Here is a 6,000-nt window from a genome sequence, read left to right as displayed (position 1 = left end):
TAATGGGATATTCACATGGAAAAAGAATGAAATGTGACCCTGCCATACAGCATACAAAAAAGAAAAAAAAATAGAATGTGTTGCTTAGCCTCGCCACATTTGTGGCTTTTCTGGCCCTCTGCCTCTCATTGATTTCCAATTTCACTCCACTATGATCTGAGAAAGCATTTTGTATTATGGTTTCCATCTTTTTAAATTTATTGAGACTTGCTTTGTGACCCAGCATATGGTTTATCTTTGAGAATGATCAATGAGCACTTGAGAAAAATGTGTATCCTGCTATTGTGGGTGTAATGGTCTGTAAATACCTGTTAAGCCCAGGCTATTATGGTATTATTCAAATTACCTGTTTCTTTATTGCGCATCTGTATAGATGTTCTATCCATTGATGAGAGCAGGGAATTGAAGTCTCCAACTATTATGGTAGGAGTGTCTATTTCTCCTTTCAGTGTTGTCAGTGTTTGCCTCATGAATTTTGGACCACTCTGGATTGGTGCAGAAGTATTTATGATGGTTATGTCTTCTTGTTGAATTGTTCCTTTTATTAATGCATAGAGTCCTTTCTTGTCTCTTTTAATTGTTTTAAACTTGAAGTCAAGTTTGTCAGATATTGGTATAGCTGCTCCTACTCTTTTCTGATTATTGATTGCATGAAACATCTATTCCTAACCTTTCACTTTCAACCTATTTCTAGTCCTGGGGTCAAAAATGAGTCTCCTATAGGCAGCATATAGATGGGTCCTGTTGTTTAATCCATTCTACCAGTCTGTCTTTTGACTGTGGAGTTTAATCCATTGACATCAATGTTTTTACTGTAAAGGCGGTACTTTCTTCTACCATTTTTTTTTTGCTTTGGATTTCATATGTCATATCTAATTTTTTCCCTCATTTTACCTTTACTTATAGTCTCCATTTCTAAACTCTTCTTCAGACTCTCTCTCCTGCCTTTTCCTATAGGTAGTGCTCCCTTTAGTATTTCTTGCAGAGCCAAGAAATTCTCTCACTGTTTGTTTGTCTGAAAATATTTTAATCTCTCCCTCATTTTTGAAGGGCAATTTTACTGGGTATAGAACTCTTGGCTGGCAATTTTTCTCTTTTAGAATCTTAAATATACCATTATTTTCTCACCTCCATGATTTCTGCTGAGAAATCCACTCATAGTCTTATTTGGCTTCCCTTGTATTTGATGGATTGCTTTTCTCTTGCTGCTTTCAAAATTCTCTCTTTCTCTTTGACATTTGACAATATGATTAGCAAGTGTCTTGGGTTTCTATTTGATCTATTCCATTTGGGGTATGCTGCATTTCTTGGATCTATAATTTTATGCCTTTCATAAGACATAAAAATCTTCATAATAAGAGATTATGAAAGAGATTGGTCTTTCTTCTTTTCCCTTCTCTTCTCATTCTGAGACACCCACAACATGTATATTTGTGTCCTTCATGTAGTAATTCAATTCCATGTGTCAGATTTCAGATGTCCAGTCCTTTAGTTCAATAATCATTTCTTCTGCCTCTTCAAATCCATTGTTGTAGTTTTCCATTTTTTTATCTCTTCTATTGTGCCTTTCATTTCCATAAGTTCTGTGATTTGTTTTTTTCAAACTTCCTAGTTCTTCTTTTTGTTCACCTTCTTTATATCCTCCCTCAACTCATCGATTTGATTTTTGATGAGATTTTCCATGTCTGTTTTAACATCCTGAATTACTTGTTTCAACTCTTGCATCTCATCTGAAGTGCTGGTTTGTTCCTTTGACCAGGCCATATCTTTGCTTTTCCTAGTATGACTCATTATTTTTTGCTGATGCCTGGGCATTTTATTTCCTTGATTAGTTTATTCTGTAGGTCATTTTCACTCTCTTAGCTCATATTTTCTTGCTGATCTTTCTGGATGGCTTTGTTCTCTATTTTTTGACATTTAGTCCAACTTATTGTAGACCTCTGACATAGGTTCTGTCTGATCAGAATTTTCCAGTTCTTGTTTTTCTGTTTCTTGCTCTGCCTATATGGAGCCCTTTTTTTTTGAGGAGGGTTTCCTCAGGTATTATAGACCCCAATTAGATTTTCCTAGACCAGACAGGCCCATATTTTAGGAGGAAAGAGTAGCCAGTATCAGTTTTCCCTGAAGGTGAGACCCAGCAGGTTGTCAGGCTGTCCTATGAAGCCTCTAGACCCTGATTTTCCTTTCTGAAAAGACTATTATAATTAATAAATTTTGGTGAGACTGATACAGGAAAAAGAGAGAGAATACAAATGATCAATATCAGAAAGTAAAAGGTGACATTGATACAGAATCTACAGGCATTAAAAGCTCATAAAAGGATATTTTGAACACCTTTTTACTAATAAATTAAAAAATATATGGAAAAGTTAAATTATTTTCAAAGTACAAGTATAAAACTTTATGCTAAAAGAAATGGAAAATCTGAATAATTCTGTAACCACTTAGAAATTGATTTCATCATTAAAATTTTTCCCATGAAGAAAATTTCAGGCCAAAATTACTTCAGTGGAAAATCATACTAAATGTTTAAAGAAGAAATAATGCCACTTTTACACAAACTATTTGAGAGAATAGGAAGAGGGATAAAGTCCCAACTCATTTGATAAGGCCAACAACCTTGTTGGCACAATCTATTTAGGACAAGAAAGGAAAAATTAGAGACTGGTCTCCTAGGTTATAAAAGTAATAAATAAGAAACATTAGCAAATAAAATCCAAGAATATAAAGAGGATAATGCGTGACCACTGTATTGAGCAGGGTTCTCAAGGAAACAGAACCAAAAGGAAATATCTGTGAATATGAGATTTATAAAAGTGCCTTACACAACTGTGGGGATGTCTGTAAGATGGGCTGACATCTCTGATGAAGGCCCTCAATGAACTCCCCAGGACAGACTGGTTGGCTGACGTGGAGAGGGATTTTCTCTTCTGAATTCTTCTTAAAAGCCTTCAGGTGATTAGATTAAGTGTCACTCATTGCAGAAGACATTCCCCTTACCTGATTGCAGATGTAATCAGCCATAGATGCTGTCAATGTGCTGATGATTTAAGTCCATAAGATGTCCTCATAGCAACAGATAGTCCAATGCTTGCTTGGCCAGACAACCAGGTATCATCACCTGGTCAAGTTGACGCATGAACCTAACCATCACAACCACCAAGTTGCATTTATTTTAGAAATGCAGGATGATTGATGTGAAAACCAATCAAATGAACTTCAGATTAAAGAATAATGATATGAGTATTTCAATAGATCCAGAAAAAATACTTGACAAAATTCAACATCCATTCATACTTAAAAAAAAAAAAAAGCCTCTTCTGTGACTAGAAAAGGATCTTCTCTCTTCTGATGAAGGGTGCATATTAAAAAAAAAAAAAACTATGGCAAGGATAATCCTTAATAGTGAAATGTTGCATGATTTCCCACTGACCGCAAGAATAAATAAGGGTACCCATTATCATTTCTATTTGATATTTTATAGGAGGCCCTAGCCAGTTGTTTTGGTTTGCTAAGGTTGCTGGAATGTAATATACCAGAAATGGAATGGTTTTTAAAAAGGGAATTTATTAAGTTACAAGTTAACAGTTCTAAGGTCCTAAAAATGTCCAAACTAAGGCATCCATGGAAAGATACCTTGACTTAAGAAAGGCTGATGGATCTGGAACACCTCTGTTAGTTGGAAGGCATATGGCTGACATCTGTTGACCCCTTGATTTCTGGTTTCATGCAGCACCCACAAGGGCATCTCCAAATGTCTGGGTCTTGTGTTGGCTCTGTCACTTTTAAGGTTTCTCCAAAATGTTTCCTCTTTTAAAGGACTCCAAATCTGCCCTCAGTGTGTCCTGTCTGAATTTGTAGCCACAGAAACTCTGAGAGAAAATAGTGACTATTGTTTTAAGCCACTCCATTTTAGGGTAACTTGTTATGCAGGATCAGATAACTAACATGGGTAAATATTAAAAACCAGTTCTATTTCAGAAACAAAAAATGAACTTATGAAAAACAAGGAGAGTGGATTTGATCTATGGGATACCATGGCATTTTAAAGTGGAAATAATTAAGAATGTGTAGTGTTTGGGTAAGAATATACAGAACAAAATAGAGAGACCCAAAACAGGTCCATACTTATACATCCACTTAATTTACACAAGTTGGCAGTGCAGAACAATGGGGCAAGGGGTTATCTTTTAAATAATTGGTACTATATATCCAGATGGTAAAATCAAAATTGACCACTACCTCCCACCATATACAAACATCAATTTCAAATAGATTGTAGATCCAAATAAGGAAGGCAAAAATAAGGGTTTTAAGAGATAACATAAGAAAATATCTTTAAGATCTTGATGTAGGGAAAAAGTTCTCAACAAGACACACACACACATAAGATAGAAAAGGAAATGGTTGATAAATTTGACGTTAAAATTGAGAACTTCTATTTGTCAAAAGATCTCATTAGAGAACCATCATTCAATGTTAATCAGAGTATAGAACTTTGGAAAATTGTGTCATCATCTACTAAAATTGAGTATTTATTAGAATTGCCCAACAATTCTTCTCATAGATATATGAGCTCAGGTGCACCAAAAGACATATCCAAGAATGCTCATAGAAGTATTATTTTTAATATCCCCAAACTAGAACTAGTCTAAAAGAAACTGTTTATATCAATAACAGTTGAATGGGTGAATAGATTTTTGCATATCCATACAATTGAAGATTACACAACAATTAAAATGAATGAATCACAGCTATGTGTGACAGCAGCAATAAATTTCATAGACATAGTATTGGACAAAAGAAATCAGGAAGGAAGGAACAAGAAAGGAGGAAAGAAAAAAAGAAAGAGTATATATAATTTAGTCAATTCAAGACTAGTAACAACCATATCTTGGTGAAAATACAGCAAAAACCTGTGTTCTTATAATTTTATTCATTAATAAAAATCTATTGTTTCCACTTTTTCTGGTTCTATACATAGACAATTTTCTCAACTCAGACCCAATGTCTGTGGATATTATCCATTGCATCAGTCAGATTCTCCTACACAAACTGTCACAAAAGTGTTTTATTGTGTCTGATTTATTTCACTCAGCATTATATCCTCAAGGCTCATCCAGACTTTCATGCTTCAGGACCTCATTTCATCTTACTGCTGCTTAATATTCCATCATATGTATTTATCTCATTTTGTTTATCCACTCATCTGTTGGTGGGCACTTGGATTGTCTCCATCTTTTAGTGGTTGTGAAGAGTGCTGCTATGAACAGTGTGCAAATGTCTGTTCGTGTTACTGCTTTCTGCTTTTCTGGGTATATACTGAGTATTGGTATTGCTGGGTCATAGGGCAACTCAATATTTAGTTTTCTGAGGAATCACCAAACTGTATTCCACAGTGACTGCACCATTATACATTCCCCCCAACATTGAATAAGTGTTAACAATTTCTTCACATCCTCTCCAAGGTTTGTATTTTTCTGTTTAATAGCAGCCATTCTTATAGGTGTGAAGTGATGTATCATTGTCATCTTAATTTGCATTTCCCTTATAGCTAGTGAAAATGAGCATCTCTTCATGTGTTTTTTAGCCATCTGTATTTGCTCTTCAGAAATGTGTCTACTCATATCTTCTGCCCGTTTTATAATTGGGTTATTGTTCTTTTGTTGTTGAGCTGTATAATTTTTATGTACACAGGATATCAAGCCTTTATCCTATATGTGGTTTCCAAATATTTTCTTCTCTTGAAATGGCTGCCTCTTCACCTTTTTGACAAAGTCCTCTGAGGCACAGAAGCTCTTGATCTTAAGGAGTTCACATTTGTCTATTTTTTCTTTTGCTGTCTATGCTTTAGGTGTAAAGTTTAAGAGGCTACCTTCTATTACTAGATGTTGAAGATGCTTCCCTGTATTTTATTCTAGAAATTTTATGGTAATTACACCAAGGTCTTTAATCCATTTTGAATTAATTTTTGCACAGAGTGTAAGGTAGGGTTTCTCT

Source organism: Tamandua tetradactyla, chromosome 4 (genome assembly GCF_023851605.1).
Source record: "Tamandua tetradactyla isolate mTamTet1 chromosome 4, mTamTet1.pri, whole genome shotgun sequence".
Lineage (NCBI taxonomy): Eukaryota > Metazoa > Chordata > Mammalia > Pilosa > Myrmecophagidae > Tamandua > Tamandua tetradactyla.
The sequence above is the reverse complement of the archived record's forward strand: the minus strand, read 5'-3'. Positions refer to the sequence as shown.